The sequence below is a fragment of the Telopea speciosissima genome, chromosome 1, assembly GCF_018873765.1.
Source record: "Telopea speciosissima isolate NSW1024214 ecotype Mountain lineage chromosome 1, Tspe_v1, whole genome shotgun sequence".
NCBI lineage: Eukaryota > Viridiplantae > Streptophyta > Magnoliopsida > Proteales > Proteaceae > Telopea > Telopea speciosissima.
The window spans coordinates 21373562-21401543 of record NC_057916.1 but is presented as its reverse complement, the minus strand read 5'-3'; the positions used below and the strand labels follow the sequence as shown (position 1 = coordinate 21401543).

Genomic DNA, 27982 nt, shown 5'->3' with positions numbered 1-27982 from the left:
TCACATAATGGTTTCCAGATGTTTTAGGATGGTGGGAATATACATGAGATTCATTTGAAAACTTCATCAATCAATGCCAAGTATACTTTTTTGAAGTCACCATCTCTAGACTACTGATGTATTTACTGGAATGCAATATTCATTTATATGATATGCATACCAAGTATCCACAATGGAATATCCATGATGGTAGCTATTTCCCTACTTAGGAGACTCATGAAAAGATATAGAGAGGGCAGGAAGGATCTCCATATGGTCTTTATTGACCTAGAAAAAGCCTACGACAAAGTTCCTAGAGAGTCAATCTAGCAAATACTGGAGAAGAGAAGGGTGTCATGTAAATATGTGGACATTATTAAAGATATGTATGATGGTGTAGTGACTAGCGCAAGAATTGTTGGGGGTCAAGGTAGTGAATTTCTAATTACAATTGGGTTACACCAAGGGTCAACCTTAAGCCATTATCTGTTTGCGCTTATCATGGATGATTTAACAAGAGACATACAAGATGAAGTTCCTTGGTGAATGCTTTTTGCTGATGATATTGTTTTGTTAGATGATATAAAGGCATGGATTAAGGCCAAGTTGGAGTTATGGAGATCTACCTTGGAATCAAAAGTCCTTGGGATAAGTAGAACAAAGATGGAGTATATGGTGTGTTACTTTGGCCACACAGTTAATAAGGTGGTGAATTTGCCGAAAAGGAGATCCCATAGAGTGACTATTTTAGATATTTGGGCTCAATCGTAAATAAAGGTGGCGATATAGAGGATGATGTTGCCCATAGGATTAAAATAGGATGGATAAAGTGGAGAGATGTGTCTAGAGTACTGTGTGATCAGCATATTCCTTTAAAGCTTAACCTAAAAATTTTATGGGACTGTCATGCGACCAGCTATGATTTATGGTTCAGAATGTTGGGCTGTTAAGAAGAGCCAGATGGATAAACTAATTATAACAGAGATGGGAGTTGCAATGAGGTGGTGAATATTGCCGAAAAAGGAGATCCCATAGAGTGACTATTTTAGATATTTGGGCTCAATCGTAAATAAAGGCGGCGATATAGAGGATGATGTTGCCCATAGGATTAAAATAGGATGGATAAAGTGGAGAGATGCGTCTAGAGTACTGTGTGATTGGTATATTCCTTTAAAGCTTAACCTAAAAATTTTATAGGACTGTCATACGACCAGCTATGATTTATGGTATGGAATGTTGGGCTGTTAAGAAGAGCCAGATGGATAAACTAATTATAGCTGAGATGGGAGTGGCACCGATTCATGATAAGCTTCAAGAGAGTCGTCTAAGGTGGCATGGCCATGTCCAACGGAGGCCTTGGGATGCACCAGTTTGGAAGAGTGATTTGATTCAGCTTGAGGGGACTAAAAGAGCCAGACGCAGGCCTAAAATGACCATAGGAGAAGTGGTGAGAAAAGACATACATAGTTTAGGCCTTGTCTCAAGTATGACCTCAAATAGAGCTGATTGGAGGGCAAGGATCCATGTAGCCGACCCCATATAGGTGGGATATTACTTACTTGTTGTCGATAGTGCTGTGTTCTTCTCTTTTACTTTTATTATCTATACTTTGTCTTTCCACGGATCCATGTGACCGACCCCATTTAGTTGGGATAAGGCTTAGTTGTTGTTGTTGTATACCAAGTAGACATGATTTAATGAAGAACACTAATCTGGTTATGGGACATGAAGATAATGGTGATCCATTTTGCTGTATCTTGTTGGTTGACTATTAACTACTGTGGATAATTGTCATCCTAATTACAATAATGTGAAACCTGCCCTCGAAGTATTTAGGTATATTAAGGATGTGTATAGACCTCCCAACTAGGACAGGCTCTGCCTGAAACCCAGTTGGTTATCTCCTCTGTCCTTGTTCCGCCTTCTCTACCCTCGAGTGAATTGCAAGCCCCTCTGGTTCTCGCTTCTCAAACTGTGCAGGGTAATCCTTGCCCCCTCTTGTCTCCGCTGGTAGGTGCTTCTTCTACCCTCTACCCTCCCTTTCACCCCCTTCCTCCTTCAAAGCCCTCTCTGTCCTGGCTCGATTGCTTTAGCACCTGCCGTTGGAGGCATCTCCCTCCCCCCTTGTCAATCAGCAGCCTCCTCCCCTCTGCTGCTGGCCTACTCTTCCCAAACCCCCTATTGGTTCAGCCCCTATCCCCATCCAGGCTTCTGTTGACCCTCACCCCAATTCGTGTCTACTGCTGTCGTGACAAAAGCTCTCCTCCTTTCCTCAAGAAGTGATCCCACCTGAACTTTTCCTTAACCAGTATTGAGAAGCTTTTTCCTCTAAATATGGACTTCTGTATCATGTCCTTTGCCGAGACAACTTGCCGTGATAAGATGGGTCTGTTCACCGATTTGTGGTCAGGCCTTTGCTTGCTTTGGCACTCCTGTTGGTGCACCGCTGCCATAAGTTAAGTCTGTTGAGGTTGTTTGGGGTTCTCCCCCTTTTCTTTTTCAGTCCCTTGCCTACTCCTCTGTAAAGGCAGGGTATAGTAGTTTGTTTCGATTTTGTTTGTGCTCTCCCCCCTACCTTTCCTTTGGTAACGAATTGTTAATTCATCCAAAAAAAAAAAGAAGTTTATAATCATCTCTCGTGGGGGTGGGATAGGAAAATGTTATTGATACGGGGAAGTTTGCAACATTAAAAGGGAAGTCTTAATTTCCTCAGCAGGACAAACTGTAGTTTACTATGGGTTTCGTAGAATGCAGGGTTTTTTTTTTTTTTTTTTTTTTTTGATATTTTACTGGCCTGAATCAACAGTGTTAGACAGGTCTTAAATTTCAGATTTCGATCCCCGTTGAAGCTGAAATATTTTGGTCAAATTTTGGAAATTTTATATCTAAATTTCATAGTCATTTCATTTCAACCCTTGATGAAACCGAAAAATTTTGTTGAAATTTCGACATTTCAGTTGAACAATGGTGTCAGATATATGTTTTCTGCTCCATACAACTCTATGGTGTCAGATATATGTTTTCAGTCGAACAACGGGAATGGGCTTGTAGCTCATTGGGTGCTGCCAGCTATAGTCTGGTTGTAAGACACAGGAGGTCTGGTGTTCAACTCTCCATCCTTCCCACCTTATCGTCCCCCACTCCCCCCATGCCTATGCCCCCCTCCCCCCGGTCTGTAGGCTCTAGTTGATGACTGGGTAGTCAATGCCCCCCTCCCAATGAGCCTTATGACAGTTTTTGCGAGGCTCATTATAGTAGGAATATTGATTATCTTAGAATTGAATTATGGCTTTACAGTGATAAGGACTTGTTTGCTATCTGAGAAGCTGGTGTTTTAAGTACTTTAAAAATATTATTGGGTATCTGGGGGGTTATCCCGTCTTTGATTATGCATTGGTAATTTTGTGTTTGATGGTGGATTTGACAGAATGAAACTAGATCATATTGTATTACTTTGGATCTAACTATTTCTGGCAAGGGTTCCATCTCATATCAAGTTCATCGAACTGCCTTGGGAACTGTCTTTTATTCTTACAGAGAATTCTTTTGGGCTGGAAATGTAGATTTCAAGTGCTTTTGTTGGACCATGAGAAGATCTTCAACTTGAAGTAGATTGAAAGGAGCCTTTAGTTATCCACTTTGTTGTAGTATTGTGGCATGGCTTTCTGGTTTATCACGTCTCAAACATTTTCTTGGTACTTCATTTCTACTAGGTAATTGCCTATGCTGCTGAAATAATGTGACCGTTTGCTTTGCAGTCTGTTCAAATTTTCTTAATGTACCAGGTCTTGCATATAAACACGACACGTATTTTATATAGTTTTTTTACTTTACCCTTTTATCATTTTGTGGAACAGTTCAACTTTTTCCAGAACATAATTTTTTAGATTTTTTGCTGCTTGATATAATGATGCATTGGGAAATAGGATTCCATTTTTTATTATAAATTGATTAAGTTAAAAGTTTCGTACCCTTTAAAAAAGATCTTTCATTCTCAGCGTTAAACTGATGATGAAAAGAGAGATGTTTATGGAGTAGGTAAGTAAAAGACAAAAATTTCTATTCTCATCTCCTTTGCATTAAAATTAAGAATTCGTGGTAATGTGGGATAATTGAGCAATTCAGCCCTATAGGTACAAGTAACTGGAAATGTATGGTTAGGGAATTCCAGCAAATATCTATTAAACAGAATCATTGAGCTTGAGAGAATGTTCAAACCCAAAAGAGATAAAATAATAAAAATAAAAGGGAACAAAAGAAAGTAGGGTTAGATTGGATATTTGGATCACAGCGAAGACTGGAACATCAATTAAAATTTGTGCGAGAAAGTATAAAGCAGGGTTAAGGTTTATATTGTTTAACAAGGTTATTAACTTTATGGGTTTTTATTTTGAAGTTGGGGGGGGGGTTGGCCGGGGATTCTTAAAGTAGTAGAAAATTACAAATGTTTGATTGCAAAATAATGGTTGGTTTTTTGAAGGAGTTGTTATAGTAGGGTGCATGAGTTATAACAAATTTCTCTGCCGGTGGTTGTTGTTTCCTGGGTGACAATGATTTCTGGTTTTGGAAAATCCCAGGAACATGTGTACTGGAGCATGGAGATGATGGATAATGCAATTTGGGTTAATGCTAGCGGTAAGAGAGTTCAGACTTCAGAGTAACATGAACTGTTTGGGAAGAATTTACAAATACAGAAATGGTGATTTAATAGGTGCTTCACAGACGGTGTTAGAGTTAGACTAATTATTTACTTTTAGACTGATTGCTTGTATTTCTGATTATTAGTTTCAGAAACTGGTTCATGTTAAAAGTTCCTCACAGGTTGGGGTGTGTGAACAATCATGCCAATGCCTTTGGATTGGGCTTATTATGAGGCCGCTTTCCTTTTATTTCTTTGCTACGTAGATTTGCGTTCTATATCAACAGTATGGTCTGTGTTAATGAACTGATATGATACTTTTGTTTTATATTGTCCTGCCTAGACTGTTCTCTATGCCTTGTTAACTTTGTTATTTATATAGTTACCTACCTTTCAAATAATAAAATGGGTACAAGAACCCCAAACTAATACAGGGTTATTGGAGTTAAGTAAATGTAGTTGGTAATTTTGTGGGATGCAAAATGGTAGGTTGATCTTTGAGAAACCATATACAGCGAGAAGGTTTCAGCACCCCAACCCACAAATTATGTGTGCCAAGTACGAACTTTAATGAAGACTAATTTGAAGCAGAGGCAAGCCAGTTAGAGTTTGGCTCAAACAGGATCACAGTTCAACAGAACAACTAGAGGAGAAATAGCATATATCAGATTAGAAGTAGCAGAAAGCACAGAATTTCAGTTTAGGACCTGTAGCACAGTTCTGCAGTATGTCTCAGAAAACAGAATAGGAATTTACCCTATGCAGTCTAATGTAGCATGTCTGCAGAATTGGGAACTATAACAGAGATGGGACAAAAACATTGCAGAAATAAAAAAATAGAAAAACAGAAACTGATTTATCAAAGCAGGACCAAAACAGATCAACAGATAAAAAAATATGGAAACAAACACAATCAGAATCAGATTGACAAACAAAGTTGTTGTATTTAACAGAGAATAGAGTAATTCCGGCCTGATGTATGGGAATGACTATCATAGAAATAAGAAAATAATTGACCATGAATCTACTTAGGTACAAGCTAGGAATCTACCATGCCTCATTATTTGGAATCCACAGCTTAACTTTGAAAAATCTATAGTATTGAATTGCTAAAATCGATGGGGGGGGGGGGCGGGGGTTTGTATCATGTATTTATAACCTTAATGTAGTCCTAGAATAGGAGATAATCCTACTAGGAGCCAGATAAAAGCAAGGTCTGGACAAGCCTGCTGTTTGGGGCTGATTAGGGGCTGTTTTAGGGCAAAATTAGGGTTTAGGATGGGAATTTGGGAATGGGGTTTATAGGGTATTAATGGGCAGGTTTAGGGGGTCAATATGGTATAAAAAGGTTAGGGTTTGGATGAGTTTTGAAATTCTGCAATTCTGGACAGAATTGAGTTGCAGGTTTTGGGCTTTAATGGAGTTAGGGTTTATGGGATTCAAACAAAAAATAAAGGGGATCAATTGGGGGAAAGGATTAGAGGGTTAGAAGAAGAAATTGGGTGTCAAACTTACTGGAGATTCCACTGGCAGCAGCTTGAACAGATGTGAAGAATAGAACCACCTTCGAATTGAAGAAGATCCTCCCAGCCGTCACGGCGTAAGGAGTCAACCGGATTCCACCAGTCCCTTTCCACCTTGATAGAACCACAAGGATGCACATTCAACAGAGCAACACTGAACAGAGCAAGGCAACAGCTATGGCAGCAAACAAAAAGCTTTTCATTAATCAAATTCGTGTTCAAGGCTTTGCCCCCTTACAACCTTATATAAAAGACTAAAAATAGACTTCAACTCTAAAAAGGAAAGGCCTAACCCAATCCCTAACCTATTAGATAACTTAAACTGACTAGGAAACTAAAATAGACTCAAAATAGAGTCCTAATGACTTAAAAACAACTTAAACTACTTAAAATAAAGAAGATTCCCTACTAGCCAATAGGATATAAGAACCTCTTAGCCAATAGGATCACTTCACTTAAATTAGACCAATTGAACCAATTGGATGCAACCAATTTAAACCGGTTCAATTAAAAACATAAAAATAGACTAAATATTGGGCTAATCCCGTATGCAACCTATGTACCCCTCTTTTAGGCCCAGAAAAGTGGCCTATTACATAAAAAACCCATGGGATCAAAGGCCCAACATACATATAACCCAACCCTAGACTTATTTCTAAAGAAATAAGCCCATTTCGGTGACGAATCTGCATCAACTCTCCCCAACTTGAAAAAATTCGTCCTTGAATTTTGCAGTGATGAGGGGGAAACAACATATGCGTAGCAGCTTCAACCATTCCCAAACAAAATTCTGGTGATGCAGGAACATTAGGGATGAAGTTTTCAAGGCGTGGAGCTTTCTCTTCAAAGACCCATGGTGGCATAACAAACTTTATGTGTTCGACCTTTGAATCAATATCAACTATGTATGTCGTGTTCATAGAGTCTTCAACGTTGATAACCTTCTCATCTAAAACTTTAGGCACAAGTTGTACCTCTTCAAGAACAACATCTTGAATGCCAACGATTTCCCGTGGAGTGCTGTCAACCACCTCTTCATCTTCTGCTGTTTCAGCTTAATCTACATTGTTTTCTTCAACATTGACTGCTTTAGTAGAATCTTCTGTTGGCGCATCAGCTGTTGGTGAAACTTCAAACACAGTCGATGCCACTTGCATTTGAGTTGACATGTTCGACAGTCCCTGTGGCTATACAGTCGATGTGGTCACCTTTGGTTGTAATCCTTTTAGAGTAAACAAATGGTATAGATGGTGTTGATCAGGTAGGACACACGAGTTGTTTTCAGGTTCAATCCAACCTTGTCGCTCGTCCAACCAATCACCATCTACTGCAATAAAACTCTTTGAATGTGGTATCGGCTGACACCAAGCACCATCATGGTATGAAGAACACCCAAATTCAACACAGACTTTACCTATAGGCATGATGCAAATCTCTTTGAATGTGGTATCGGCTGCAATAAAACTCTTTGAATGTGGTATCGGCTGACACCAAGCACCATCATGGTATGAAGAACACCCAAATTCAACACAGACTTTACCTGTAGGCATGGTGCAAATCTCTCCTGATTGGGACAACATATCCACCACGGATTGTGAAATAATGTTGTTACGTCGCCTCTCATCAGCAATTAATATGGTTGTGCTCCCATTGGGTAGACGAACTCGGGTCTTAAAAACGAATGGAGGTGGGTCTTTCGAGGTTTGGTTGGAGCTTCCCTTCGCCATAGCTCTGATACCAATTAATGTAGTCCTAGAATAGGAGATAATCCTACTAGGAGCCAGATAAAAGCAAGGTCTGGACAAGCTTGCTGTTTGGGGCTTATTAGGGGCTGTTTTAGGGCAAAATTAGGGTTTAGGATGGGAATTTGGGAATGGGGTTTATAGGGTATTAATGGGCAGGTCTAGGGGGTCAATATGGTATAAAAAGGTTAGGGTTTGGATGAGTTTTGAAATTCTGCAATTCTGGACAGAATTGAGTTGCAGGTTTTGGCCTTTAATGGAGTTAGGGTTTATGGGATTCAAACAAAAAATAAAGGGGATCAATTGGGGGAAAGGATTAGAGGGTTAGAAGAAGAAATTGGGTGTCAAACTTACTGGAGATTCCACTGGCAGTAGCTTGAACAGATGTGAAGGATAGAACCACCTTCGAATTGAAGAAGATCCTCCCAGCCGTCCCGGCGTAAAGAGTCAACCAGATTCCACTAGTCCCTTTCCACCTTGATAGAACCACAAGAATGCACACTCAACAGAGCAGGGCAGCAGCTATGGCAGCAAACAAAAAGCTTTTCATTAATCAAATTCGTGTTCAAGGCTTTGCCCACTTACAACCTCATATAAAAGACTCAAAAATAGACTTCTACTCTAAAATGGAAAGGCCTAACCCAATCCCTAACCTATTAGATAACTTAAACTGACTAGGAAACTAAAATTGACTCAAAATAGAGTCCTAATGATTTAAAAACAACTTAAACTACTTAAAATAAAGAAGATTCCCTACTAGCCAATAGGATATAAGAACCTCTTAGCCAATAGGATCACTTCACTTAAATTAGACCAATTGAACCAATTGGATGCAACTAATTTAAACCGGTTCAATTAAAAACATAAAAATAGACTAAATATTGGGTTAATCCCGTATGCAACCTATGTACCCCTCTTTAAGGCCCAGAAAAGTGGCCTATTACATAGAAAACCCATGGGATCAAAGGCCCAACATACATATAACCCAACCCTAGACTTATTTCTAAATAAATAAGCCCATTTCAGTGACAAATCTGCATCACCTTTGCTGGCCAGTAATGGGATATCATAAAGACGGAAATACAGGTAAGCTTTATCCAGAAGAAATAATACAAAAAGGGGTAAATTACACATGTGGTACCCAAGGTTTAAGAAAATGACACTTGAGGTACCCTCATGTTTCAAAAGTGACATTTGGGGGTACCTTGTAAACTGTTTTTATTCACAAATTGGATATATTTCCAATTTTACCCCTCCACCTCACCCTCTACTTCCACCACCTCACCTATCCCCTCTCCTCTGCATTTGCACCTCCATTTGCAGCCAGCAACCAACCGCCGCCCCACCACCCCCCCTCCCTCTCCCGCTCACTCTCCCCTCCCCCTCCCTCCCCTACAACCCCACCTCACCCTCTCCCCCTCCCACCATGCTCCCTGCAAAACCGCCCTCACCCCCGTCACAATCCTCCTCCCACCCTTCACAATCATCGCCCCCACCTCTGTTTTCCCCTCCTCTCCTCCCGTATTCCCACTCCAGTACCCTCCTCACCCCCCTTCCACCTCTGTTTTTTTCCCTTCCGTAGTTGCATTACTCTTAAATCATTGAAACTTGATGTTCTGGTGACGAAGAGCGCTGCTGAATTTATTTATGAGATCAATGTGTAGGGTTTTTACTCAATTCCCTTTCATTACATGAGATGTGCTTTACTTCCATGACTATATCGTTTCTACTCAATTTATTTCTTAAATCCTTCAATTAGAGTTGTAAATGGATAACCGAAAATCCGAATTCGATCTGCATCCGTATTTGTTTAGGGGCATCCGTATCCATGTAGAGATATCTGGAAAAATCCAAGTACTCCAATAAAATCTGTCTGGAAAAAAAATCCAAATACTTAATAATAAAAAATTAAGTAAATAATGATCTTGAGGGTTTTTAAATATTCAACAGGTTCTAGAATATGAGGAAAAGAGAATCAAGATCTAAGAGATATGGATTGAGAGTGAATATCCGCTAAGGGGAGGAAGGTCCAGGTTACACAAGGCAGAGATGTAAACGGATGGTCGAAATCCGAATTCAATCCGCATCCGAATCCTTTTAGAGGTATCCGTATTCGGCCAAGGAATATCCGAGTCCGAGCTGAATCCGATCCGTTTACAGGCCTACCTTCAATTCCCGTGGAAGTCGCCAAAATCTGATGCTGTTGATTCTGCCTGTGGCAATTACGGTAATAATTTGATCGCGTTCGGTAATGGGATCCAAAGAACAAACAGCAGGACTACTGTTTCTAGCTGATCAAATTCCATAACGCGGATGTCACAGCTGTAATACCTGTGAGCGTGGTAGCTGTAATTGAACCTCTTCTATCCTTCAAAGATGTTCCGAAGCTGGAGAAGCAGAATCTGTTCGTTAATAAGTTGAATCTTTGCCGTGTGGTTTCGACTTCAACATTCCAAAAAAGGACACTACAGAATATCTGAAACGTCAGGCTTTGATAGAGCTCGTTGAGTTTGTTGCTTCTGGATCAGCTAATTTTACAGAGCCGGCAATTGCTGCAATATGTAAAATGTGCACAGTTAATCTATTTAGTGTATTTTCTCCTAACTACAGGTCCAATTCCCCTGGTCACATTTACAAATCATGTTTGACTTACTGATTAGATTTGTCACATTTATTCTGAGATTGCTTGAACTCTTTGATCCAGAGGATTCAAGAGACAAGATTGCTTGAAAACAATTCTGCATAGGATTTATGCGAAGTTTATGGTTCATAGGCCTTTCATTCGCAAGGCTGTGAGCAATATCTTTTATCGTTTTGTCTTTGAAACGGAATGGCATAATGCAATTGCTAAGTTGTTGGAGATTTTTGGCAGTGTAATTTATGGGTTTCCCTTACCACTAAAAGAGGAACACTAGATGTTTTTGTGGATGGCTTTGATTCCTCTGCGTAAGCCAAAATCTATGGGTTTTTACCTTCAGCGGTTGTCAATTGTCATGTTGTGTGACAATTTTTGGAGTTAGAATCGAAGTTGGCGAGTACTGTGATCCAGGGGTTGTTAAAGTACTGGCCCATAACAAATAGCCTGAAGGAAGTCATGTTCTTGAGTGAGTTGGAAGAGAGGCGGGGAGGGGAAGGTGCGAGCAGTGAAGGGGGTGGGGCGGGGTAGCAGGGGAAAGGAGAGTGAGCAGGAGAGGGTGGGGTGCTGGCGGGATGGCGGTGGGCTGCTGGCTGCAAATGTATGTCGGTGAGGAGGTGGAGGTAGAGGATGAATTGGAGGGGTAAAATTGGAAATATATCTAATATGTAAACAAAAACAGTTCACAAGGTAATGTAGTCCTAGATTGGTAGGACACCAAGTAGGAGCTAGTAAACCAGGATCTGATGATATGAACTGGTAGTCCGAATAGGGCAGAATATGATTTTTGGTCAAAATTAGGGTTAGGGTTTGAGGTGTTGGTTATGCTAGGTAGGTGTAGGGGAGTCTATTAGTGAAGGTCCTGAGATGTTTTGATGGGTAGAGCCGTGGAAGTGTGTAAACTTGAATGGGCAGCAAGTTAGGGTTAGGGTTTTGGGTTTTGGGTTTTGGTAAAGAGGAAAAGATGGATTTCTAGGGTTTGGCTGGATAGAAGTTAACCAAACTTGAATTGTTTTCTTAGGAGGGTATGAGAGATAATCTGTCAGATTTGTAGACTGTTCTGATGGTTGGTTTGGGCTGGGCAGAAATTAGGGTTTTGGGTTTTGATTTGAGATGGGGGAAATTAGGGTTTCTGTGGTTGGGATGGGCAGCAAGGGAGATCGAGTTCTCCTTATGGGCAGGGGGTGTTGTGGTTGAAATTTGATGATAGGTCTGTGGGGAATTTAGGGTATGGGAAAACTGAAAATAACAAAGAGGAAAACTAGGGTTGGGGTTGTAGAGGATTAGAAGAAGGATGGAGATGGGGAAGTCTCAAACTTACTGTAGTAGCAGATTACTCTTGGCAGCCAGCTTGTTTGAGGATGAAACTTGACTAAAAATTGAATCTTTGAACTTGAACTTGAATAAAAACCAGATCTTGAACTTGAACTGGAATAAAAACCAGATCTTGAATTTGAAATTCAAAGTAGAACTTGAGAGGAACCACTTGGGCTTCACACCGTAGTGTTGTTTGGATCAAACACCAATCCCACCATCGAACCACCCGGGCTTCACACCGCATGATGTCGATTGGATCACACACCAATCCCACTAGCTTTGATCACACACACAAAGCAGATCTTCAATAGAAGAAAGGTTGCAGTAGCTTGCAAGAGTAGATTTCATAAAATAGTAAGATAAAGAAAAGCCCCACGGTTTGCCTTTATTTATAATGGCCAAAGGCCTAAATTCCTATGCAGCGTAGGAATAGGAAATCCCTAATCGTTGGCTGAGTCTAAATACAAAACACGCTCTCTCTAAAATTCGTGTAGAGGTGTGGACCCTAAAATAAAACTTAAGAAGATTCTATCTTAAAAGAATATTCTAAAATCACTTAAATTGGACCTGTGGTTCAACCGGTTCAATTTAAAACACTTAAAACATGAAAATAAACTAAGTATAGGACTAATCCTGTTTATGTACCTCAACGTTAGGCCCATAAAAGTGGCCTATTACATAGAAACACATGGGACCAAAGGCCAAACATGTCTATAACCCAACCCTAGACTTATTTCTAGAGAAAGAAGCCCAGTTTGGTGATATAAACTTGAATCACAATTCACAAGGTACCCCAAATGTCACTTTTGAAACATGGGTACCCCCAGTGTCATTTTTTTAAACATTGGGTACCTCTCGTGTAATATACCCTAAAAAATATAACGAGATAAAACCCTATTCCACCAAGCAACTATCTCTGTAAATAAAGTTGAGATGGGGATCAGATAAATATCTGCTGGATTGCGAACATCGGGGCATATTTAAAGAAAAAGTAAAGGGAGAGGGATAGGCACAATGCTCATGTGCGGTCAGCCAGTGGGAAGTACCAATGAGGGCACTGGATGGGGTATCATACAAGAGGGGCAGGCGGGTCATTTAAAAAGGGGGGGGGGAAGAGAGAGATAGGCACAGTGGGTGTGTACACCAGTAGTGTGCCCAGCCTTTTACCAAAAGTAAAATAAAGAACAACTTCTAAGACTCCAACTCCATCCCATCGCCTGACTAGCTTGTAGTGCCCCAATAAAGTAGGAAACTGAATTGTTTCAACCAATCTGAACACTGAAGTGGTCCAGCCAATTGGAACACTAAAGCGGCCCAGTTTCTTGGTGCAGATCTGGCCCAAAAGGCTTGCTGGTCTGCTGTCCTGTGGCGCTATTCCTCTTGTTTCTCTGCTCTGCGTCAAATTTGCTTGAATATCTAAACTTCAAAGCAATGGGACATATGTTTCTCTTGTTGACAATTCTGAACTGTTCAGAAGTTTTGACATTTACATAGGTGGCAGAAAACAGTTTATAGAAGATGGCCTGCAGTCAATATACTAAAAACTGTTATTCTTCATAGGCAGTTTTGCTACATCTTCGCATTTAGAATTTGACATTTGTGTAACTCATGTAGATACAATATACATATGACAGCACAATTAAATAAACACTGAAAGATCAACAAATAGTTTTCTTTTCCTGGTCAAAAGATAAAAACAATTAATGTAATTTTCTCAGATTGATTAAAGATGATCTGGTGCCCTAGCAAAAATTGTCCCCTAGATGAACACCTTTCACTTTGGCACATGCTGAGATACACCTAAGCGAGCGCTTAGTCAGACCTTGCCAATGGTTATACTGTCTATATTCCCATTGGCTGCCTGGTTACATTGGAGATACTGGTTAGATTCAACCCAGTAGGAACATTTGACATTAGCGAAAAATGTGTTGGGTTCGTTTTTTGTTGTGTATAATTTATGCTATAGGTACTCTCTGATCTTCTATTTTTTCTGATTTGATGCTCTTATTTTTCTGGTTGGATCCGATTGGGCCAGATACACACCTTCCTTCCAATTCTTTGCTGTTTATTGCATGTCTGTTTGGCTCAACAGACATGTTTGCCAACAGACATGCGACAAACATGTATATCAATTATCCATCATTTCCTATCCAGTCGTGAAAACTTGGACACAAAGCTAAATCCCGGAATATGTTGCTGAGAGCAGTGGAGGAAAACAAATTTGTTCAAAGCAAATGCATATTTGTCAGTCTTTAATTTTGTCTGACCCATATGTAGAATTCCCTCATCATTTGGATAGATCCACATTGTATTTATGGGAGCACTTCTATACAGTCATATTTTCTTGTCATACAGGAAATCCTTAATTTGATCGCTGATCAGACAAGGAGTAAGGGCTGGATAGGATTGTGACTTGTCTCTGATTGCCTAGAATTCCTCTTGTTCCTCATCCTCATAAATCCGTTGAGGACCACTCAAGGAATTTGGTATGTTTCCTTAATAATTGCTTTTGTATAATGGATTTCATTGGGCTTTTCATGATGTTAGCAGCTGCCTGCCATGCAGTTAATTTAACTCTAATAGCAGACACTCCTCTGCAATTCCGTATTAATGTCCCCTTGGATTTTATTTATTTTAAGCGATGCCTTGTGACTTTGAATGGTATATAAAGCAAAGATGACACCATAATGTGGCTTCCACTGAATTCTTGATGTTTACACTGTACCTTTTTTTTCATGGGTTACAACTTATAGTCTGAAGTTTTCTAGTTGTCACTCTAGCACGCTGGTAGTTAACCAGAACATAGTTGTCAAGGCAGCAAAGCGACCCAAGGTGATGGAGGGGTGTCTAAGCGCTTAGGCGACAAGGCGCCCCCAAGTGTTATTTTTTATTTTCCCCTTTTCTAACATTATTGAGCATGCTACAATATATACCTTATATCATCAAAAATCAACATTAAGCCTCCGCAAGTCATAAAAAAATCAACATTAAGCCACATTAAGTCACATCAAGTCATAAAAAATCAATAGTAAGCCACATCAAGTCATCAAAAATCAACATAGAACTAGAAGACAGCATAACTGAAGAAGCAAGCTATTGGAAGTTTGAAACCATCAAACATACATTTGGTTTATATTGTTCTTAGAAAATATGATCTTATGTATAAGTAATTAAATTGTTCTTGATTTAGTGAAATGTTCTTGTTCTCTAAGAAGTTTGACTAGTTAGATGATTTTATTTTTACATGAGACTTTTAGTATTAGGTAGAGCACAAACCAGCTTTCCAACAAATCCAAAATTGCTTAAATCTGATTTATATTGAAGAAGTTATGTTCCGGTCAAACTTTATATGGTATGCACGAATGCTGTCAAAATCGCTCTGAATGAAAATATTTTTTTAGATATCAAAACAAATGAATATTTTACTGTACTGTTGGTTTTTAACAATGTTTTACTATATTAAGATTTATAGAATTTTTAGATTTGAGAAAAACCCCAGCATTAGAAAGTTGAAAAATTTACCTATCGTCAAAAATCTAGTTTTTGTTCTTGAACTGGGTTGACTTTTTGTCCTTTTGGAATTTTATTTTTTAACTATTTTTATTGGATTCAAATAGGGGGTATTTGCTTATTTATGAATAATATCTTAAGTAAATGAAATAACAATATTTGGCATAAATAAGGGCCATTACCAGGTTCGATATCAAATAAAAACCAATGCAAGACGCCTTGCTATAAGGTGGAGGTCGCCTAGGCCCCAACAAAACCGCCTTGACGCCTAGGCGGCACCTTGACAACTATGAACCGGAAAGCATTGAACCTTTAGAGTTTGAATAGATATGTGTGATTCATACTAGTTGGACCATGAGAACTATGCTGCTGTTTACGTGAGTTGAATTGTTGATCTAACCTTAATGAATTCCAGATCGGGGAGATTGATACGGCTAACAAAATATAGGGTGAGAAAAAAAAAGATCTTTATAACTGTTACCATTTTCAATCTTAAGGGTTTACCAGTTTCTTTGTAAACACTCATATGAGACAGTAGTTGTGAATTGATTGATGGCCATCAAAAAGGGTAAAAATAGTAATGTTTAATCCCAAACCAGTCTAATCGTTTACCAACTTAGATTTGTATGCTCATAAATTGTTAGGTTGTCCAGAGGTTTATCTTAGGCCCTCTTTGGTATAATTTCTATTTGTATTTAGTACCTATTTATAAGAAATCATTTATGAGAAATCGTTTGGTTACTACTAGACACAATATATATTTGAGAAATGAGAATGGTTTTGGTATACCAATGTGCAAATAAACTTTGTAACTTTTGATTCTCTATTCGTTCTAATTTTATCAAGCATGTGAGATGTATTGCATGCTCAAGGCTCTGAAGACTAGTGGAGGTCATGTGTTGTTGCCTTGTTGGAGAAGTGAACATGGGCTTTACTCATTAGAAGCTGTTGAAGAAGACAAAGTGATGAAGGACTATTAGGACTGTAGGTCCATGATCCATATGTGGGCTTTTCTTGGTCACCATGAACAGATGGTTTCCAGTATACTTTCGCCATTTATAGCATTTTTATATATCATTTTTTCTGCTGGTTTTGGTACACCCGTGTCCAAGTCAACTTGTCACAAGCCACAAATTGAATCCTTATAATGTTAGCTGAGTATAAGAAACTTCTGACAGTGGAGATTAGGAATATTAAATCTCACTTCAACCGAATTCCATCATTCCACACCATGATAATATAAGGTCACATTCCAGCCATGGTTGTAAAAATCTTGGTACGAGTCAGATTTCAACTGGTTTCGACCATATTTCACACCTTTCAGTAGTTTCGACCAAAATATACCAAGTTTCAACTAGTTTCGACAGCACATGACATGTCGAGTTTTGCCCAGAAAAGTATCAGGTTTCGACCTGGTTTCGGTCGAAACTTGGGAAATCTCGGTTTCTTGGCTGGTTGAAACCGGCCTTGAAACTGAGATTTAGAACCTTGATTTTAGCAAACAGATTCAGGAACTCAGTGAACAGATGTAACAAGAACCAAGAAGAAGAAAACCTGTACCCGGTAGAGCTTTTTATTCATAAGAACAATAAATACTAAGGCAAGAAAATCCAATCTACAGATCTCGACTACTTCTATGAAAACAGTGGAAGAGCTCTCTCTCTTTATTTTCGAGCTCAAAGCAATATTAGCGAGTTGTAGGGGGTGAGTTGGGGAAGAGGGGATTGGGGTGTGGGAGTTGCAGAGAGGGGTTGGGACGGGGTTGAGGGGAGCTAGGGCGGGGAAGAAGGGTGGGGGGTCGGGAGTTGCAAGGGGTGGGGAGTTGCGAAGTGAAGGCATTGATTATAATAATTATTGCTTTTACTATTTTGCCCTTAATGACCAATACTGCACATGGTCACTAATATACACCAACCATTGTTATCAAGGTGTTGCCTAGGCGGGTGCCTTGGACGAAAAAGACAAATGAAAGATGAAAGTAAAGAGGAAAAAGGCACAACACAAGAAGTTAAGAGAATCTCAGCTAATTGGGGTCTGCTACATGGATCCTTGCCCTCCAATAGGCTCAATCCGAGGTCATACTTGGAACAAGACCTAGACTATGCATGTCCTTCCTCAACTTCTCCTATGGTCATTTTAGGCCTGCCCCTAGCTCTTTTAGCTCCTTCAATCGTGATCATATCACTCCTTACCGGAGCGTCCCTAGGCCTCCGTTGGACATGACCATACCACCTTAAACAGCTCTCTCGGAGCTTGTCATTGATCGGGGTAACTCCCAAGTCGGCTCTAATACGATGATTCCTTACTTTATCCTTCCTAGTTTTTTCGCACATCCATCTTAACATCCTCATCTTTGCTACACAAAGCTTCTCAATATGACACTTCTTAATTGCCCAACATTCTGCCCCATACATCATAGCTGGTCGTACAACAGTCCTTCATAAAGGAATACATCGGTCGCATAGCACTCTGGACGCACCTCTTCACTTCATCCATCCCACTTTAATTATGTGTGAAACATCCTGTCACCTTTTTTTATTTATGATTGACCCCAGATATTTAAAATAGTCACTTTGCGGCATCTCTCTTTCCTCAATTCGCACCATGTTGGTATCCATCATAGTTACTAAAATTAGACATCATATCCTCCGTCTTCGTTCTATTAATCTTAAAGCCACTTGTTTCCAAGGTTGATCTTCATAGCACTAACTTAGCGTTAATCCTTGCTTTTGTCTCATCCACCAATATGATATCGTCGGCAAAGAGCATACACCACGGGACTTTGTCTTGAATGCTCTTGGTTAGGTCATCCAAGATAAGCGCAAAAAATAAAGGCTTAAGGTTGAACCCTGATGTAACCCAAATGTAATTGGGAATTTCTTGCTCTGACCTCCAGCTGATCTCACACTAGTTACTATACCTTCATACATATCTTTAATTATATAAACATACCTCGACACCCCTCTCTTTACGAGAACATGCCGAATTAAATCTCTAGGGACACGGTCATTGGATTTTTCCAGGTCAATAAAGACCATATGGAGATCTTCTTGCTATCTATATATCTTTCCATGAGCCTCATCACTAAGTAGGTAGCTTCTAGTGTGGATCTACCTGACATAAAGCCAAATTGGTTTTTCGAGATATGGGTCTCTTTTTTCAAATGAGCTTCAATAACCTTCTCCCAAAGTTTCAGAATGTGGCTCATAAGCTTTATGCTTCTATAGTTATTGCAGCTTTGGATATCACCTTTATTTTTGTAGATGGGGACTACAATGCTTATCTTCCATTCATCTGACATCTTCCTTGTGTTCATAATCCTGTTAAACAGATTAGTTAACCAATATACCCAACAAATTCCAAGGGTTTCCCATACTTCATCGGAATCTCATCCGAGCCTGGTGTCTTGCTTGCTTTCAACTTTCTTAAGGTTTCTTTAACTTCTGCCACCCTAACCTTTTGTACATATCTATGATATGTGGTGTCTTGTTCAATAATGTAATCATCCGGATCATTTCTTCTTTACCTATCTCCATTCAGTAGGTCACAAATTTACTCATCCCATCTCTTCAAAATGTACTCATCACATACCAACACCCTTCCATCATCACCCTTGATACACCTCACTTAGTCGAAATCTCTACTCTTCCTTTCTCTCATCTTTGTTATTGTGTATATAACTTTTTCCCACTCCTTTGTGTTTAGGTTGATATAGAGATCCTCATATTTGTTCACCCTAGCCATCCCCACAATCTTCCTAGCTTCGTTTCTGGCATCATAATACCTCTTTTTACCCTCTGTTTCTTTAGTCCTTTGTCATGTCTTAAAACACTATTTCTTTGTGTTAATGGCTGCTTGGACCTCGTCGCTCCACCACCAAGTCTCTCTAGGGGCATAACGACTACTCTTCGCTTCCCCTAGCACATCTTTGGCAACTCTCTTAATACAAGTCATCATCTAGTTTCACATCTCATTGGTGTCTCCCTCAAAGTCCCATTTTCCTTGTTTGACCACATTATCAGTAAATGTCCTCAGGGATTCCCCTTTTAATCTCCACCAATATATAGGTTCCCTCCTCCTACCCTTTTGTACACTGAGGCACATATTCAGGACCACTAGTCTATGTTGGGTGGTTAGGCTCTCCCTAGGGATAACTTTACAGTCCTTACACCTCATTCTATTTGCCCTTCTGTAAACTGAGGCACATGGTCATTACTCATTAATATGTAGCACATTAATAAAAAGAAATGCTTTATTCCAATAAATCATAGACACGTTTTTATGAATTTTAGTTTATATTAGATAGAAATAACGGCTAGAAATCATACCAAAAACCTGCAAAAATAGAAATTTGTCAAATAAACTGAAATATAAACCATACCAATGAGAGCCTTAATGGGATTGCTTCATTTCCTTTTTTATCTTTTCTTCACGATCCAGACCTGTAGGGGCACACAAAGTAATGGCACCAATGGTAGTAATCCCACATTACTTTTGGAATGTCTTTATGGGATGCAGAGCCTGTGTAGACTGACCCCTGCTGTTTATCAAGCCATTATGAGGGGCTGCTTCACTTGGTCTCCATTGGAACTGCTTGCTATTATTTGTTTAGTTTTTTGGAGATTTATGGTAGGCATCACGTTCCTAATTTTGACAATTGTAATGAGGCTGGCTTTGTTAAATAGGATTACTCTTGGGAAGATTATACTGCCTGTGTCCTCTTTTCAAGTACTTAGTAATTCTTTTTGAATCATTAGTTGGTTGTGTGGCATTGATGCGAATCTGTATGTGTTTGTAGATGTCCGTGCAACCTGCTCCTTCTGAGGTAGTCCTTGGATGGATATTTCAATAGGCTGATTCCAGTAAGGTTATTAAATAGTTTTTATTTCTGCAACAGAAGGATGTTCTCTTGTTTAGGTTTCAAATTCTTTGACAACTCACAAATCATAACCTCCCTCTTCCAGTCTTCAAATTTCCCTTTCCTTTCTTGTGCTTTGGTCTGTCATCACGGGCTACACTCTCTCCTATAGAGAAAGAAAGAAGAAAATCAGATTCGCTGGAACATATTAGGGGAAAATTACCAGGCTTTTGAAATGGGATTAATGTAGTGAGCATGTGATGAATATAATATTAATTTCTAGTATATGTACTAGTATTAAAAGTTCTTTATATATGGGATTTTCTTATTGACATCCCCTAAGGTGTCAAATGATTTGTAACCTTTTTTTTTACCCCCTTTAATATAACACTTTTTTTTTTTTCTTTTTTCTAATGAGGATAAATATTGTCATTTAACATATAGTATTAAAAAAATATGCATGGCAATGACAGCTTTTAATAATGACATAATGATAAGTTACTTTCAAATTATTTTTTAAAACCCTTATATACCCATAACTTGAAACAAATTGGGAATATTTCAAGGGGCAATTAAAGGAATGTGTCAAATTCTAAGTACACCTTTAGATGTTTCATTTAGACAGTCCCTTATATAAACTAGAAGGAAAATAGAAACTATTGCATGTAAGTTGCTGCGGCAGGTCATCACAAGAGAAAACAAAGAACTGCTGCTACCATGGATTTGATGGACTAATTTGGTGGTTCTCTGCACTAGAATGAATTCTGAAACTGAGAACAAAGCCATAAGGAATCGATGAACAGAATAGCAAGTCAAAATCCAAACAGAGAAGGGAGACAAAACTTATGCGCAGGGTGCAAGTAAAAGGGGAAATCTGTCCTTTAATGGAAGAACAGGAAAACGAGTAGCAAAGATAAAAGATAAAAGACATAATAAGATAGGAAGAGGAGGATATGAACTAGGACCTCACTATGTTTCACAGCAAAGGAGTTCTGAATCTCACAGAAATTTGCAAGCATAAGCTTAACAAATTGTTCAAATCGTTGGTAGTGGGTATGATACCATGCTCTTTACTTATAACTTCATGGAGATGAGCAAAATAGGAAACCCTTATGTATGGTAGGGAGAATCCCTTGCAACTTAATTCTTCTTCAATGTAAAAACTATTCTAGAACTTTAACAAAATATATACAAATTACTTAATCCTGTGTAGGACTTAAATTCCTAGTATTTGGGCTTATAGAATTGGCCCAGTACAATAGCACACCCAAAAATATTAAGCTCATGGTCTATATAACCTGTTTGAAACTCAAAATTAGACATATTAGTCCATTCTTGGTCCAGTTTGATAGCCTAGTTGCTGTAACTGTCAGTCCTTGTTTTAAGTATTTGAATCTTGATGGCCTTCTCTGTCAACATATCTTTGTTCCTTTGTGATGTTGATCATTGTTTTAGCAGAGCATCATTAATGTGTACCATCCTTATTGTTATCCTTCCACTTTGATTGTCAGTGAAGAAATTTTTGGGGATGGTTATTCTGAGATGCTCTTCTTCTGTTTCCTGTTGGAGTTCTTTCTAATTTCGTTTACTGATTCTGGGGAGAGAGAGAGAGGGGTGGTGGGTTATTATTCTGAGATGCTCATGTTCTGATTATGCTTGGAGCTCTTTCTAATTTGTTTTCATTTGCTGATTCTGGACCAATTATGTTACTTGAAAACTGTCATCGATCGGTAACTTCATAAAATGTATTGAAGATGACAGTCAGATACTGAGATCCTGGAACACAATCTTAGCTTGCTACTCATTTTTTGTTGTCATGATGTGACAATGCCCATTCTTACCATTTTGAACACACTGCTTTTGGGAACTTTTAACCCACATTTGTTTTGTACTATTTTCTTTTGCTGCAAAGAAAGAAGGGTGCTTGGGCGTAACATATATTCCACGATCCTGTGGAATGCTATTTTTGATAGGGGAGAATATTTTTTCCAGATTTTATCCTTACTGACCATGTCCTTCAGTTCATATGAATTCTTTGGGAGCGGAATGATAATGCAGGTCCTTTAGTGGTATACAAACTTATATTGTTTGTTCTTTATTTTTCCTTCAATGGTGGAGGGTATTACACAGAATTTCGATGTTTGCATGTTAAGGTTAGCAACATTTGAAATACTTTAGCAATTCAATCAGCTGAGGGGATCTTAGATCCCTTAAATAGTGCAGTCGTAACAATGTTGAAAGAACGTTATTTTAGATTCATTGTATTATGGGACAGGATGAATTGTAATCATTGTCTATGTCTATGGTTTGATGTTGAATTTAGTAGAAGGATATATTTATCCTAATGTGAACTAATCAATCCTTTGTTCTTTCTACCCTACTTGTTCATTGGTGGCCATAATGAGTACGGGAGATGGATCCCCATCGTTAGTTCCCCAAACTTTGCCTGAGCATTGTAAGCCTTTTGATTATTGTTCATCTCTTTGAGTTCTGATTTGTCTAATTTTGTTGTTTCGCTTAAACTACAGACTTTCATTGGGTTTCGTTTTGTATTGGTAACATGATTTGAGGAATCAATATCGGATCGGTTGAATTGGCTGATTCCATATTGTTGTATTGTTATGGACCAAGGGTAATATGGTGAAAAAACCTGCTTTTTTTAATGGCACCAGGGGTATATCCATCCGAAACAGACTGATGTGGATGGGTATCGGGTCGATGAGACATACTGTGTCTGATGCTGATTGTTAAAGTAGTCCGCAATATTTTGGTTTCGGCTTGATGCATGTAGTTCTCACATAGAAAAAATAAAGCTCATCAACTATAGTGTTCTCGATGTATAAAGAAAAGTGAACATTCCACAGTGTGTCTGGAATCACTTGGTCTAAGGTGGGGATTATTCACCGGGGAATGCCTTGCGGGCAAAGGTGCTCAAACCTATCGATGTATTAACCAATTAGCTACATGTTTAAAGCCTTTTGTTTTCAACATATTGCCCCTGGGATAAGGGTGTTGACAGGTTTGGTTAAAAGTTAAAAAGGTCTGGTTTTGTTCGCATAATGGAAAATTATTCTCTTTAATTCTTTAAAGGGTGGTAGTGCAAGGTGGAGATGTCAACACTTGGCAGCTGCAGCACCTAACGGTCCATATCAATGAGATCGGACTGTTGGAAGAGGCAGCTGTCAGGTGTCAACATCTCCACCTAGCACTGTCGCATTGCCACACTTTAGGAATTGGAGAGGATAATAATCCTCGGATAATGTTGTAGTTGATAAAAAATATAGATTGAATTAATTATAAAATTTTTCAAGCTTCTGAATGAGATTAGTACTATGTTTTGGTTTATTGTTTTGTAATTTGTTTAATCGGTTTTGTTATTCCATTTAATTGATCATATTAGGTTTTATTAGGTTATTAAGCAGTTGATTTGTTTAACGATTTAATTATTCGGTGTAATCGTCGAGAATTTAGAATTGATAGTTTCTTTAATTATTTAGGGAGGTGATCGCTGCCAGGTTTCGTGACCCCTACAGATCAGTGTGGGGCATCCACCAAGAATGTGATTTTTCATTTCATGGGGGTAGTGTGGTTATTTGCAATAATTGGTTCATCGTTTTGGATATAAACGGTTTTGTTTGGTTTGCTTTAGTTTTTGTAAATGTTTTCGCTTTTAAATTGACATCCTTACTTTTGGTAGTTTATCCCATGAGTTTCAAACTTTAAATAACAAAAAGAGATCCTCTCCAGCGTGGATTCTATCCTATGAGTTTCAAACTTTCAATTACAAAAAGAGATCCTCTTCAGCGTGATAGCTCCTTCAGCACCACGTCCAACTGCTGGAGACACTCGGGAAGCATGCCTGACTGCTTTTAGCTGTTGGATGCAGGCTGGAGAAGATCCATGTCCTCCAATTGCTGCTGTTCAATTGATTGAGGAGGGTTCGAAAAGAGAATGGAATGAGTAAACTACTCATACAATTTTTTCCCTGCCCAAGTTGTCTACTAAATTATAAAGTGGCCTTTTCGTAAAAAGAAAAAAAAAGAGTTAAGGGTCTATCTGTTGACATCGTTGGATAAGATTGTACAGAATCGAACTGAATCAAGAATAAAAACAAGCAGCTAATACAACCCAACAGAAACCTACAACGACGAAAGGGAGAGGAGGGGGGGGGGGGGTGGTTGGTGAGGGGAGAGGAATTAAATTGTGAGAATTCGATCCCTTAACTTCCTGGAGACATGCATTCCAACCTAAAACCTCCAACCAACAGATCAACCAATTGTTTGCAGTCAGAATTTCTTGTCGTACTTGAATCAATCAGAATCTGTACGGTAAAAGTCTAACTGCAATACTAAGATCGGGAAATCTGTTTTATGCTTTAATGGGTACTTGTCATTTGTTCCAAGATCACTGTTTATGTAGTCCGGTTCAGTTAAAATCAAATGGTTTAACCCTTGAAAAAGAAATCAAACCGAGAAAAGATTCTTTATTTTAAAATCAAAATCTAATTGATTTTACCCCACCTGAGCACCCTGCTCGGGTGGGGTAAAGCGGCCATTTTTGCTGTCTGTGTGAGGTTGTAAACCAGCTGCACGGGCAGATGGCAGCAGAGGATCACAATCCTTTAAATAGTTATAGAGGTGTACATTGAATTTGTAGCCTTTGTGTTGTTGCTTTTTGTCTTCTCAAAATGCTGCCAAAGTAGTGTACAGGTTTCACATAACATTTTGAAGGGAAAAAGATCTCTACTTGGTGGTGTTTCTTATGCTCTCCAATGGGTGAGCATGTCTGGGTATCTACCCAGGGGACAGAGACGTCATCTCATGGTTCCTTGTGAGAGGGCGTAGGAAACAACCACCAATTAGAGATCACATGCTGTATTTTGAAATCCCACTGTTTGTGGGGTAATACCGTAATAGATTAAGTCCAAGGTTAAAAGGGTAAGTTTGACCATCTGCACCAATTTTAACTCATATCTCATTAAAACACATAACGGAGACGACGATAGAACTGTCTTTGTTGTCCATAATCAATGACGTCGAAACTGTGAATCCGGCAAGATGAGACCCTTCATACTACATACGATTATGATACCCTTTTTATTTCCTATGGTAGACTAGGAATCAAAAGTTGTTTGGTTTCAAGAGTCCTAATCCCTATCACCTTGTCCAGTTGATATCTCAACAGGTTTTTAATTCCAATCCCCTGTCTTATAGTTTTTCTGATGAATATTTGAATGAAAATGTCCAATCCGGTGGCAAATGACTTGACTAGAAAAACAAGGTTTAGTAAATTAATGTTTTGTGTAGTATAGGTAAGTGAACAAGTTTTGGTTATCATAATCGAAACCTTTTCTTTGTGAATAGGGGAAAAGAAAAACTACCCATTCTTTTATAAATTTATTAACATATTTAAATGATGTGTTCAAGTCTTAGTTAGTAAGTTTGGGAACGGCAATTGAACGGAAACGGATACGTATGGCAATTAAACGGACTAGACCGCAATAATACTTTTAAAAAATCCGGCTTAATAAAACGTATACAGCAATAATACAATACGCATTTAATACGGCCTAGACGGCAATAATACTTCCAAAAAAAAAGGGCATATATTCATTATGTAACATACATTCACCACCTAATAAACAAAATAATTTGATAGGGGTTAGTCACATCAAGTTTTCTAGTATGTCTCTCTTCCCCATCTGTCCTAGTTTGCTGTCACTAATAAAGGACTTGACCACCACCCTTCCATGGCTTCTTCCCATTAAACTTCCAATGGAGAAGATGCTCCATGATCTTTAGTGGGGTCTGTAATTAGAATCCTTTCGTCATCTTACTCTGCAACAGTTTGGCAAAGTTTAATTTACCAAATGGGTTCTGCGATAATAGTTTCATGAACCCAACAGATTGGTTCTAGTACATACTTCACGCTACCCATCTGCTCATCATTTAAGTCATACAAAAGCTTTAATCAAAATTCATGAAATAGTAGCAACAATGGTCACTGCCAATTTCAGCATGAATCACATGTATATATTAACATGATTCAAATATGTGAATATCAAAGTAGGAAGAACAACAAACTGCAGATAGGACCGTGAAACTGCCCATCTTCTCCCTCTCTTTTTTTTAAGGTTAAATCGATTCACAAAGAAGAAAAAAATTAAATGAAATTAGGAAGAACAATTTTCTTTGCAAGATGGGTCATAGGAATCGTGAGATCAAACAAGGGAAAAATACAAACCTGTTGTGTATCTCTCTTGTTTTTGAAGATTGAGAAGAGAAGAGAACCGTGAGGCTTTCAAGATTGAGAAGAGAAGCCGTCGCCGTCGAAGATTTGATGATCGCCGATGGCTGTTGAATGGAGAAGGTGAGGATGATTGGAGATTGGGGGGCAGCTGCTAGGGTTCGACAGTTTGTTCGATGTTAGAAGTGCACAGAGAATGGAGAAAGGGAAAGTGAAACGATAGATATTTTTGGATTTTTTTATTTTTAAACATTAGGTTTAAAAAGTATTAAAACCGTATAATATGCTAATTATATGCGTTTAATACTCGAACGTTTAAAAAGCATGTTTTTTTGTAAAAATATGAAAATATACGAGGACGGAAGTTTTTTTGATTTAAACGTTCGGGTATGCGTATAATACGCGTTCTTACTAACTAAGGGTTCAAATAGACCACGCTAGATCCGAGTTAGACAGTTCAGATAACTCAACCCAGTCTTAAGACTCTTAACCATCAGAAGGCAGCAACTTATCCAAGAAAGGGGCCATCAATCAAAAGGTCCACTGCTTTAGGAGTAATTTCAGCACGTTTGACAACTCTTTGTTCTTAACACTTAACAGGTGAACTGTGTAATGCTTAACAAGACAAACAGGGACACATCACTGTGAACACAAAGCTGCTTGATGGCATATACTAAGAATCGAGATCCTCTACTTCCGCCTGCCCGGTACTGCTATGCGCCCTACAGACACAGCAGGGTGATGAAAAGACCGCCTTACCCCTGCCCAATCGCCTTGCCAGAGCGGAGGTAAGGTAGTCTTTATCGTCTTGCTGTGTGTAGGGCGCACGGCAGTACCGGGCAGGCGGAAGTAGAGGATCCGGTCCAAGTGCAGGTCAATAGTGAGCAACTGAGCATCCATTGGGGAAGGCCATGGTCCATCATAAATGTGTTCCCAACTTCCCATAGGAAACGAAGGTCTCATGCAAAGGTTCTGCATTCAAAAAGAAGTCCAGAGCATGGGCCAGACAGCACTGCTTGTTTCTGTTGATGGAAATGTTGTGGGAGTTAATTGGAGTCTCTGATGCAGGGAAGCCAGAAGCATATGGAGTCATCACCCTTTTAGGGAGAATGGAAGTTAGGAACTTGATGATGAAAGGGACAGCATAGCGACTTCAGACGTAGTTGCTAAAGGTGATGAATATTGATCTTGTTATGGCTGAAATAAAACCATAAGAGAAAGCACAGAAAGTATAAGAATTGCAGGTGATCATGATTTGTGTGAATATGTAAGTCTACATGTCTGGAGCTCTGAGCATGATTTCGAAACAGATGCAAACCTGATGCCTATTCAAGAGACCTTACTGGTCCAACTTCTAATGTCAACATGTATAAATGGTTTACTGCATAAACTGCATGATGAACAAAGAGAGGCAACATTGCTCATTTCAAACTCTTCATATATATGTTCATATATATGAAGTTCATAAAATATCCACCATTCTTAATTTAGTGTATATTTGCCTATTTCAGTCACAGGAGTGTTCTGTGCTGA

General features: G+C 38.9%; 1 non-coding gene and 1 pseudogene across 1 annotated transcript; both read left to right on the top strand.

The window, feature by feature from the left end:
- The first annotated feature begins 8941 nt into the window (after positions 1-8941).
- Positions 8942-22941, top strand: LOC122667919 (annotated as a pseudogene).
- On the top strand, positions 21660-21751 carry LOC122649281. Its single transcript, XR_006331247.1, has one exon. It is a non-coding gene; the product is annotated as a small nucleolar RNA snoR26 (small nucleolar RNA).
- Positions 22942-27982: the final 5041 nt, after the last annotated feature.